Raw genomic sequence first — 12,225 nt, 5'->3', positions numbered from 1 at the left:
ACACTTTACTACACCTTAAAATTTCTTTTGCAGCAAGAAGCTTGCGTCTTAAGGTACTGCAATAGTTTATTACCACACTGGGCTATTTTGTTAATGTATGTTCAGGCAAATTTTATCTACAACATACTTAAATTTATTGTGCAAAGAGCAGAACCTAAAATGCATAATGACAATAGTTTCAAGGCCCTTTTCCAACTTTTATAAAAACTTGTTAAAATGGTTAAAGTAAAAAGCCTATGATCCATAATATGATGAATTAAGATCAGATTTCAATATTTTATAGTTGAAGACTTTTCTACTTTTTTAGTGGGAACCTGACCCCCTAAACAAGTGCTGCCAGCCATCTGAAGGGACTACCACCTCCAGGATTCTCATCGCCCAGTACTAGTTGACTTTCAACGAGCTGACCGTGTTGGTGGGACCGCCAGCTTCAAGTTGGTAGAAACAAAGAATTTGGAGCTGAGTAGTCACCCCTTTCTTGTTCTTTCAGACAGAGTTCGACGTGGATTCCTTTCTTCAGGTCCCCCATTCACAGCAGCATCTTCACCCCAATGATTATAACCCTGTTTGCGGCGATATACAGGTGAGTCCTTTTTGTATCATACACCCATTGACTGGACTGCCCACCTAAAGCCAGACTCCAGTAATGGGTAGGTGGTATGCATATGTGTGCATTTGAAACATATGCAGTCAAAATGCTCACACAGGTATCGATACATATGGAAAAGTAATCACCACCGCTGCAAGATCTTTGCAGCCACACCACGGGCACAGAGGTAATCTCGTAATACGGGGGTAGGAAGACCGCTGGCACTATGTTCTATAGGCCGAGTACGCGGTGTTCGGTGGTTGGACCACCAAACTCATAATAAGGCCCTTAATACTTTTCAACATTAACGTATACAGCATCTTAACTTTAAGTGTGTATTCCCATCCGAAACAATGAATGGATCTTTACCCCTCCAGGCAACATGTTACTTTGCATATGGAGTGCATCACAAACACAGAAACAAGGACATTTGACTCCTAGCTGTAATTTGGTGCCAATCAAATCAAAGTGTAGGAGGGAGAAGCAGAGGTTCATTCAGCTTCCAGCATTTAATCATCAATAATCACTGGTGGGGTTGAACCACAGGTGTCTATGTACCAGAGTCTCAAGAAGAATAGTTCTAGGGATCCTGAACCTCACATTCACAGCTAGCGATGTATATTATCTCAGCTTGTGCAGTTCGTTGGATTGTGTCATCATCAGATCTATCACTTGAGTGTCCTGTTCTCCAAGTGATTGACAAACCTCCACCATGAGGGAGACTGTCTGGGTGTTGGCAGTGGTATGTTATCTCCTATCCAGTGAGGGAAATTTTAATATGAAAGAGCTGGATAAGGATAAGAATAAAATCAGGTCAGTGTTTATGTGGATATGTAATTAGTCGACAACACATTATGCTCGGGTCAACATGTTATGGCCAATCTATGCCCAAACAGGTCTAATGGCCTTCATCAGGACCGTTTAGTTAAAGGCATTGATTATAGGGTGCTTCACACGTAAATGTAGGTGAGTACATATACTTACCACTCACTTCCATCCTGTGATTATTGTAATTTGGTGCTACCTCAAGGTGATGTCCCAATGATGCTACCTCACCTTAAGTAAGGCATTTAGATGCTTATACCTGGAAATTAAATGATACTGCCTTTTATTACCCAACTCAATGATGTTCATTTTCTAACGCAAATGTAAGTTCCTGGTATTAGTATTTAAACCTGCAATCCCCAATTTGAACATATTTAGCTCTTATTGACAGCATTTGTTAAATGTTGTGAAGGACTATGCTGCCATTGTTGGTACCATTGATATACGCTCTCTTTTTTGATGCACCTTATTCTGCAAACTGAAGCCACTGAAGTACAGGTATCTTATTGAACAATCAACCTATCTTAAAAGAAGTAGGGAATCATGGCAGTGATGTGTATCGGTAAAAAACTGGCTGATGCCACATCAGCCAACCTCTGCTCATTTCACGTGTGGGAGATGGACGTTCTCTGGATGGCGGATGTTCTGCTTGATGCACTATCAAGAGACCTCTCACAGTGGAGTGACCCGTGCATCCAGCGGAAGATATTGTCACTGTTAGACCTGCCATCTTTTGGAGTGTTTCCCCTGTCTTTTTGCTTTCTGACCTCCTGTTTTTGATGGTATACTGGACTTAGTTTTTGCTAGTTTAGTGACTCTGTGCACTTTTTCACTGCCATTCAGTGCTAAAGTGCAAGTGCTCCTACTATAAATTGTGTTATGAGTGGTTTTCAATGATTGGTATGTTTGATATACTAGTAAGTCCCTAGTATAGTGCACCATGTGTGCCCAGGGCCTGTAAATCAAATGCTACTATTGGGTGTGCAGCACTGGTTGTGCCACCCACACAAATAGCCTTTCAGAGGTATCTCAGACCTGCCTCTGCAGTGTCTGTGCACAGTTTTTACTGCCATGTCGACCTGGCAAGTGCACCCATTAACGGGGCCCTAACCTTCCCTTTTCCTACATGTAAGGCACCTAAGGGAGGCCCAAGGTAGCCCTGTGGGCAGTGTGCAGTGTATGTGAAAGGTAGGACATGTAGTAGTGTATTTTACATGTCATCACAGTGAAAATATGCCAATTTCGTTTTTCACTAGTGAAAGGCTGACTGTCCTATAGCTTAACATGGGAGCTGTCATGTAACATCTTACAAGTGTAACTTTCCATTGGGACACGATGGAGAAATGGAGTTTAGGGTCTCTGAACTCAGAATTTAATAACACATCTTTTAGTAAAGGCAGTGTTTGACTTGTGTGCTTGAAAATGCCACTTTTAGAAATGGGACATTTTCTTACTTAACCATTCTGTGTGCCTCTGCCAGGAACAGCAAAGACTTCTCGATCATCTTCTACTAGCACTGAGAACTAAGTGTTTTGTGCTGCAACAGAAGAAAAAGCAACCCAACACTATCAATGATGCTGCTGCCGGCTCTGTGACATGTTGGCATCACATTGAACACTGCTTGCATCACACCGCAACCCTGGTCTCACCGACGATGATGCCCGATGCCACCACTAAGCCGCTGTTTGCACCGTGACCTGATGGCACCACACATCGCTCTACCTTGCTTCACATCAACCCTAAAAATGAAGTGCAAACAGGCAGAAAGAAAATGGAGGAAGTTTTATGCAGACGAGGATAAGACTGCATGGAAACGGGCCATTTCCTTGTATAAAAAAGAAATCTTCATCACCAAAGCAAAGTATTTTGCAGAGACCATTATGAACCTATCAAATAAATCTAAAAGTATCTTTAAAATAGTTGAGGATATTATTAACCCAAAGTGCTTACAAAATAAGACTCTTGAAGAAAAAATTTGTACTGTCATTAAGGGTCTTAAATCTAATTCGCCAGTAGGGGGTGGAGTAGCCGCTCTGTCCAATCATATAGGAAAGGAACTCTTTGTAGATAAACCAACAGACGAAGGGACTTCCATTTTGAGTCTCTTAGATCATTTTGAGCTTCCTTCGGAGGAGGAATTTGGCAGGATTGCCTTGAGGATCTCCTCCGGCTCCCCACTGGATTCCCTCCCACATAAAATTTGGAAGGAATCCGCCTCAGAACTCTTTCCTAGGCTTCGGTTGATTTGTAATCAATCTTTATTTAGTGGAATTGTACCATCTGATTGGAAACAGGCCATGATTACGCCACTTCTGAAGAAGGCCAATCTTGACCCCACCAGTCCGGGTAGTTATCGGCCAATCTCCCGCCTACGTTTCCCAGTGAAGATCCTTGAACGACTGGTCAGCAAATCTCTGTCACAATTCCTTGAACTTCACAACAATTTGGAGGATGCACAATTTGGCTTCCGCCCGGAACACGGAACAGAGACTGCATTGGTAACCGTGATGGATGATCTCCGTCAATTGGCAGACAGCGGACAATCGGCGATTCTTATCTTGCTCAACCTGTCTGCCGCATTTGACACGGTTAACCATAGCATCTTGCTGACCCATCTAGAGGAGGTAGGAATAGTGGGCACTGCCCTGGACTGGTTTTGATCCTATCTTGCTGGCAGATGCCAGGCAGTGGCTCTTCCTCCATTTCAAACTGCCATTTCCAATATCCGGCAAGGTGTTCCTCAAGGGTCTGCCATCAGCCCAATTTTGTTCAATGTCTATTTAAACCCCTTGATTAACATAATTCGGGCCCACAATGTAAAACTGGTAAGTTATGCCGATGACACCCAGATTATCCGCCCTGGAGGATTTTCACGCCTGCATGCATGACATCGCGCAGTGGCTTCGTAACAACTCCCTACAATTTAATTCAGATAAAACCGAAATCCTTCACTGTACAGTCGGGAGGATTCCTTTGCTCCTCCCTCAAAACTTTTGGCCCTTTACAACTTCCTCTCCCTTGGTTCCGACTAAAACAGTGTGCAATTTAAGAGTCATGTTCTGTGCCAATTTGCCACTGGAGACACAAGTGAACAAAACTAAGGGATGCTGTTTTGGTTTGATCAGAGCACTGAGAAAAGATCCTGCCATTACTTCCAAACTCAGACAGAGCCCCCATAGTGCAAGGCGTTATTCTAAGCAGACTCGATTACTGCAACGCCCTACTGTTGGAGTCACCTAAATATCTTAGTCAGCGATTGCAGCGAGTTCAAAATATGGCAGCCAAAATAGTTCTGTCCAGACCACGAGATTCTTCTGCTGCACTGTGTTTAGCTGAGTTACACTGGCTACCAGTGCCGCAAAGAATACATTTTAAGTCACTATGTATAGCATTCAGGGCCCTGCATGGACTTGGCCCTAGGCCCCTACAAAAGAAACTGGTCTGGTATACTCCCACTCGGAGCCTTCGTTCCTCATCTGTCTGTTTGGCGAAAGTCTCAAAGTTTAACAAGGTTAGAATGGGGGTGAGGGCTTTCAGTATTGCTGCCGCAAAACTATGCAATGAATTACCACTTGATATTAGACGTTGCAAAACTCTGTCTCTGTTCAGAAAAAGGATTAAAACATGGTTGTTTCATAGAAACTGATCATCTCCCTGGCTGTGCTGTCAATGCAAGTCTACATTCTCAGTTTTATGATAGTTTGTGTCACGTTCTACAGCGCCAGGGTACCCATAGGGTGTTTGTTGAGCTTTATAAATGCTATATACAATACAATACAATACAATACATCGCCACCCTAGTATTCCCAATGACGCCACTCTATATCAGCATTGATGCCACAGTTTGCACTGTGGCCTGGGGGTACCACTAGTATGTTACGTCCTGTCCCACACCGCAGCCTTGGCCTAGCGATGCCGGCGCCATGGACTCCAGATCATCTACTAATGACAGAGCTTCAGCAACACCAACGACGCTGCTTGCACTGTGACCTGCCAGCACCGTGACGAGTATCACCCCACTTCGCACCATAGCCCTGGTCCCACCAATGCCACTGGATGCCGTCACCAAGTTGCAGCCTGTACGGGGGCCTTGAGACCACTGCACTCCTCACCGCTGCACTTCGCACCTCAGCCCTGATGTCAGTGCTCCTGACTTCATCCTCATGGGGTTCGATCCACAGCGCATGTGACTTCAAGGGCTGACAACTCCTGCACCAGCCTCCAGGATGACGCCTGGGACAACTTTTTGGAGCTCATCTGAAGGTCCACGATGCCCTGCATTTTCAAGGTACTGTTTGCGGGTCTTCCTGACACTGTTACTGTCCCGTTATGCGGTGGTCAGCTTGAACTGTTGGATGTGTTTTTTCATGATGTCGTGTTAGCCCCGGACAGAGGTGTTGACTTCAAGGAACTGCATTTGAAGTCTATTTTTGCAGTCTTCGTATTTTGATCACTGTTTGTTGGATTCTTTTTTTTTTTTTTGACACGGATAAATATTGTCTATTTTTCTAAAACTGGTGTTGTGTCCTATTGTATTGTTTTCACTGTATTACTGTTTGTTATGTGCTAATGTTTTGCACATTGCCTCTGAGATAAGCATGACTGCTCATGCCAATCTACCAAGGGGGTGAGCAGGGATTATTTTAGATGTGTAAATCCCTTACCCTGACTAGAAGAAAGAGTCTCTACTCTGGTGCATAATTCTGCCAACTAGAGACCCCCATTTCTAACAGTCACATGATCTGGATAGTCCTGGTAAGGAACACCACCATTACATGCTCATGTTTCTTAAGTTGCCTTCTCTTATAAACATAATGACTTTTGACATACATATACGTGTGTGATAATGCAGGATAACATTTTCTGAATCGGCATTGCTAAAATGTCCAATTCGTAGGCAAACTATCACTACTTCTTGAACATCCAGTACACAGATAAACTTCACTGCACGAATGTAATTGTTGTTATTGTCTGGTAGGAGACACAGCTATCAAACTAGAATAAACATCTGCCGCCTAACTGGGGTTTTGACATGGGCATATGGGTGCTGTTTATTATATATGCATAACCGCTTCCTTGTTTAAGGGAGAGGAGCACTCAGCTGACACCGCAAGGACACTGCATGATGGAATTCCAGCTCAGCTGATTCCTGTTTACCAACACAAGGAAGTCCAGCTCTACACCAAGATGGACAGTCTGATGGCACTTTCTCACAGGTAATGGGGAGTTAGACCACCTGGCAGCGGTTTGGCAGACCACCCACCCTAGACAAACTAGGTTAAAAAGCACAAATGTAGGAGTACACTATACACAGTAAAAATATGGCAGCATATATTCACTGTGTTAGCACAATGATGGAATTGTTAATCTTTTTCACTGTTCTCATAATTCTAATTACGCTAGTCTGTTTCAATCTACTGATTATCGCAGCACACGTATTTTATACAAGAATAACAATCCTTCAATAAGTATTTCCTGTGTATTTCTTTGGGTATACAGGAGAGTCCAAATGAACAGGCACTCGATCTGTTACTTAATTTTCCTTGGATGATTAGGGTTACCTTGTATGCAGATGGTGCAATGTGACTATAGGCCAACATATCCTGAAGGTCTGCACGGAATCAGTCTGAAACAATCATGATGTTTATGTTGTCCAACAAACGCACAGTTTTACCAGAAATGCACCAGTCGTATGACAATATAACATTGGAAGACTTACACTATTTAGAATGGTTGCTTCCAACATCATGAACGCAATACTGGCCAGGATCACTACACATAGCCTGGTGGTCCCGAAGAGTTTCACCAACAAGATGCAACAATGCATTTTGGGGTGAGTTTCATTTTGATATTATCCTTATGTATCGAATACAAAGTAATTTTTTTATTGAATACACATTTCTTAGCCATCAATCAAATGAAGATTATGAATTGCTCACATATCTAATGAAGGGTTGGCTGTAAAACTAGGACTGCTAACAGCTAATAAGCGTTTTGGAGCTTGTGAAATTTGCTACTGGCAGAATGGTAGCATCCACCGTTTTCTCAATTTGACGGTGGATGATTGTGCCACTTATAAGTTGTAAGTGAACAAAAATTTATTTAATTGCTTTTGAAATAGATTGTCCAATTCCAATCCACCTAATGAAGCAATTCCATAGTGAAGAAAATTACTTCGTAAATTACAAACTTGGACAAACATTGTTCGGTTTTTTGAAAAATGTGCCCAATTAAAACAAGAATGAGGCATATGACCGACCATTCACTAGTCATACTGTTATCATCAATACCATATTATACATACATATTTCCATTGCATCAGTGCTAGATTATATAATGCCATATTGCTATGCTGCTTTATATGATTTTGCATTATTTCAGATTTTATTTTATTATGTTCTGTAATTCAAAGTGCAAATTAACATCACCCACGGGATTACCTGGCATTAGAGGACTCATTTTATTTAGATTATAAAGCATTTCACACTGGCTCCACACATTACATAGCCCCAGTATTTAAAAATATAAGGGATATGTTATTTTCTTCAGGGTTCTGAGATTCTTCCTCCCGAATCTCCAATGAACAAGAAACATTGCATAGTGACAGAGCCTTTTGTTGGTTGGACTCCAGAAATGCATATCTCCCTCCCACCTGGAGTATGATGATCTTCCTCTCATTGTTTTTAATAAAGATATAATAAGACTTCTATTTGGCGGACCTGCTGTTTGCCTTTACATGAATATGTTTGCTAAATACTATATCTAATGTTACCTCTCTTCACCTTACTTCCTTTGTCTGCTGATCATGATAATAGATGATACTCAACATATCTACATATTGTGCAGCTTGATGGGCAGATGTGTCTTAAGGAGCTTATAAAAAGCCTAGTAATTTTTGTATGCGGAGTTGTCCGAGGAAGCCAGAGCCACAAGAAAGCCTCATTCACCCAAAAGGTCATTCATTAGCAGATCCTAAATTATGGATTAGATGTACTGATTACAATTGCTGTTTAAGAGTGGAAGAACAGGAGGATAATAAACAGGCTATGTAATACCAAGAGATTTGGATGATATCATAGAACACAAGGATACAGCCCATCTCTCTTTTCAGACAGATGCTAACCTTGATAAAAATTGTGGTAGTTTACAAATTCTTTATTTTTCCTATCAGCCGTTGTAAGAAACTGGGTTGCTGGTTGGGGTGGGTCAAATCCTAGTCAAGCAACAACCACAATCCTTTCAGGTTGAACAACAATTAAACTCCAAATTAACCTTTGCTTAACACCCTGGTAGCTTGGTACAGAAGTAGTCAGGATTAACTTAGAGGGTGAGTATGTATTTATGCACCACTTCAAACAGTAAGACAGTAAAAACACAACACAAGAAAAATCCCACACCAATTTTGAAAAATTGAATATATTTTAAGAAATTATTTGACATCAAGATGACAAAAATCGAATTAGTAGAAATGGAGATATGCAATTTTAAAGATTTTGTTGAAACTTGTGCTTAAAAGCACAAAGCGCCAACTGTGATTATCTGGTCATGCCACGCTGGGAAAAAGTCAAAAGCTCAGGCCAACCACGATAGAGCGCAGGCCAGCTAGAAGTACCAAGTTAGGCCCACAGAAAAAATCCTGGTTGTTAAACATTGTGAAGTCCTGTGTCAAGAATACTTTTGCGCTGTGGCGGATCCGAGAAGCTGCGGGACTGTGATGTGAGTTCCTGCATTGAGGATGAATCAATGATGAGTCACGATTGGTAGCTCTGATATGCTGCAGGGCTGTGGTGTGAGGTCCAGCATCAAGGATACAATGTGCAACAGTGGATCCTAGGGGCTGCGAGGCTGCGATGTGAGGTCCTGTATTGAGGATGTGCCGCGGAGCAGCAGTTCCATGAGTTACGAGGTCCTGTATTGTGGATGCATCGTGCAGTGATGGTTCCAATGCAGAGCTGCAAGGGCAATGTGTTGATCTGTGTCAGGCTTGCAGAACACCTTCACAGCCACTTCCTAGGGTCCAGGACTTGGGTGCACCACTTGGGAGGTTTAGACGCACAGCAGGCAGAGTCAAGGTGCAGAGTTCAGGGTGGTTTGAGCCTTTTCTGTCCCTAAGGCTCTGATCAGGAGGTCAGCCAATTAGCCATTGGAGTCATTCCAGTGATTCTCCAGCAGCAGGGCAGCAGAGTAAAAGTCCTTCTTGTAGGAGAGCAGCACAGCAATCCTTCTTCGGAGTCTTCCACGGGTCCAGATATGTACTGATGAGTTGGGTCTCAGGACCTAATACTCCCATCTGGTGCGAGCTTTGAACTGGAAGAGGCTTCTGGAGTTTCTCCCTACAGAAGTATCTGGAGTATCCTTCCTCCCTGCCCTGGCCCCAGTTTGTCTGGTAGCACAAAAGACTAGGTTGAAAGCCTTTGTGAGAGTACTCAGACAGAATCTTTATGATGTGTAAGTGTGTTAGGTAACAGCTCTATCCCGCTATCAAGTCAGAGATGGCCCATGCTGCAACACCTGTTCCCCCTTTGTCTCCCTGTCTGAGAGCAATCCACAAAGACCAGCTACCAGCTGTATCTTGTCATGTGACTCAGGACACAGGCTGTAGGCACCAAATGGTTGAGACACGTAAATGGCAACTTTCTAAAAGTTTCATTTTCAGAATTTTGACTTAAAATCTGACTTTAACATTAAAGAGGGTTTTTTTTTATTACAATTATTTTGACACCAAACTCTAGAGTTCGACTTGTTCCCATTTGAAAGTTATTATGTATTAGATGTAACAGGGTAACCCAATGTTATCCTACAGGAGAGGTATCTCTTGCAGTAGTGAAAAACAAATCTAAGCATTTTTCACTACCTGGACATGAAAAAATGAAAGGAACATGTGCCACTGTTTAAATATACTGCACCCTGCCCTCTGGCCTATTTAGAGCCTACTCTAGGGGTATCTTATAAGTATTAAAAAAAAAGGTTTAGTTTTTGCAAAAAAGTAATTTTGCCAGGTCAACAAGGCAGATTAAAACTCCACATACAGGCTGCAATGATCGGCCTGAGACATGTTTAAAAGGTTACTTAGGTGGGTGGCACAATGAGTTCTGCAGGTACACTAGAAACATTGAAACTTCAGGCCAACTTAATTAAGGTACATGGTGGACGGGACCCCAATCTCTGGACAGTGTCAGAGGCCTTAATGAGTTCCATTTTCTTACTTTGAACAAGGGGCTTCCAGCTTTCAGTTACTATGACAATCAAACAATACCCCAAGATATGAAGAAACAGGAACTTGGCTAGTGTGTGGGAGCCCACCTTGAATGTATTTGATGGCGTACTTCTCAGGTCCAAGACGATACACATACAATTTAGTCAAATTAACTGTGAGATCTAATCTGGCCATAAAGTCAACACATTTATCCAGTAGCAACTGTAGGACCACTGCGGTCCACACCATGAGGACCGCATCATCTGTGCATAGTAAAACTGGTAAAGAACTACACTCCACCAATCGTTATCAATGAGGATCCATTCCAGGAAGAAAAGAATGATAAATCACTGCCACTAAAACATGTGTGACAGATGTGTGTGGGTAATCCAAAAAATGTCTTGGACATAGATCATGAGATAAACCAGAGCACATATTTTATTGATGAAGTCTGGAGGTGTAGAATATATGTGTAGGCAATAGTAGCCATAAATGATGATGTATGAGAAGTTGCAGCAACAGGGATGGGCCCTATATTTGAAACTATGTACTTTAAAGATGAATCCAGTTTTGTCACAGGTACAAAAGGTTTGAATGATGGGCACTACAGCCTTTCCACTATTTTTTAATACAGGGTGCCTATAGTAGGTCATCATATGGATAGGTTTTGAATATTAAGTCTGTCAAGCTAAGCTAATGCAAGAAACCTTTCACATTTTTAATATGACACTGTGCATCATATGACAAATATATTTATGTGATGTTTTGTAAACTTAACATGTTGAATTAGGGCCATTTTGTATCACCTATGATGTCCTATGGTATTGTACCATATCAAACCTAAGTACATCATATTCTATTATTGCTTGCCATACTGTACCATATGTTGGACCTGGTCCTCTCTGCAGGGTCACCTTCAAAAGGTTTGACATTTTCCATTCACTTTTTTGCTCAGTTTGGTTTTAGGACTTAGGTCCATGCACTTTACCACTGCTAACCAGTGTTAAAGTGCTTGTGCTCACTCCCCTAAACATGATCTGATTTAGATACCCCTAACTGGCACATTTCATGTACTTATAAGTCCCTTGTAGAGTGATCTACCATATACGCATAGGATGTAAATTAAATGCTACCAGTAGGCCTGCACCACTTATTGTGCCACCCACTTAAGTAGCCCCTTAAAATATGTCCCAGCACTGCCACTGCAGCCTGAATGCAGTTGTGAACTACCATGTTGAATTGGCATTAAAACTCTCTTGCCAAGCCTTAAACTCACCTTTTATTACAGATAAGTCACCCCTAAGGTAGACCCTAGTTAGCCCATAGGGCAGGGTGCTGTGCAATTAAAGGTTTAGACATGTACTTTTAAGTTTTACATGCCCTGGTAGTAAAAAACTCTTAAATTACGTTTTCACTACCATCCCACATTCTGACATTGGAGATTCCTTAGTACATTTAATAAGCTGTAATTTCCAATTTGGAGCAGATCGCTATTTCATGTTTGGCATAGCTATCTGCTAGGGAAATATTGATTATTCCCACAATTAACATATGCCTATGACATTATCTACTACCAGGGGGACATACTTAACTGATTTAGATCCACTTGTAGTGA

The 12,225-nt window shown here is 42.0% G+C and overlaps 1 protein-coding gene across 1 annotated transcript in view; it reads right to left on the bottom strand.

The window, feature by feature from the left end:
- The window catches only part of NRG3 (neuregulin 3), a 1,803,861-nt gene that overhangs the window by 1,013,968 nt on the left and 777,668 nt on the right, over positions 1-12,225 (bottom strand). The window lies entirely within an intron of this gene.

This window comes from Triturus cristatus, chromosome 1_2 (genome assembly GCF_964204655.1).
Source record: "Triturus cristatus chromosome 1_2, aTriCri1.1, whole genome shotgun sequence".
Classification (NCBI taxonomy): Eukaryota; Metazoa; Chordata; class Amphibia; order Caudata; family Salamandridae; genus Triturus; species Triturus cristatus.
Note: the sequence above shows the minus strand (reverse complement) of the source record. Positions and strands in the feature narration are given on the sequence as shown.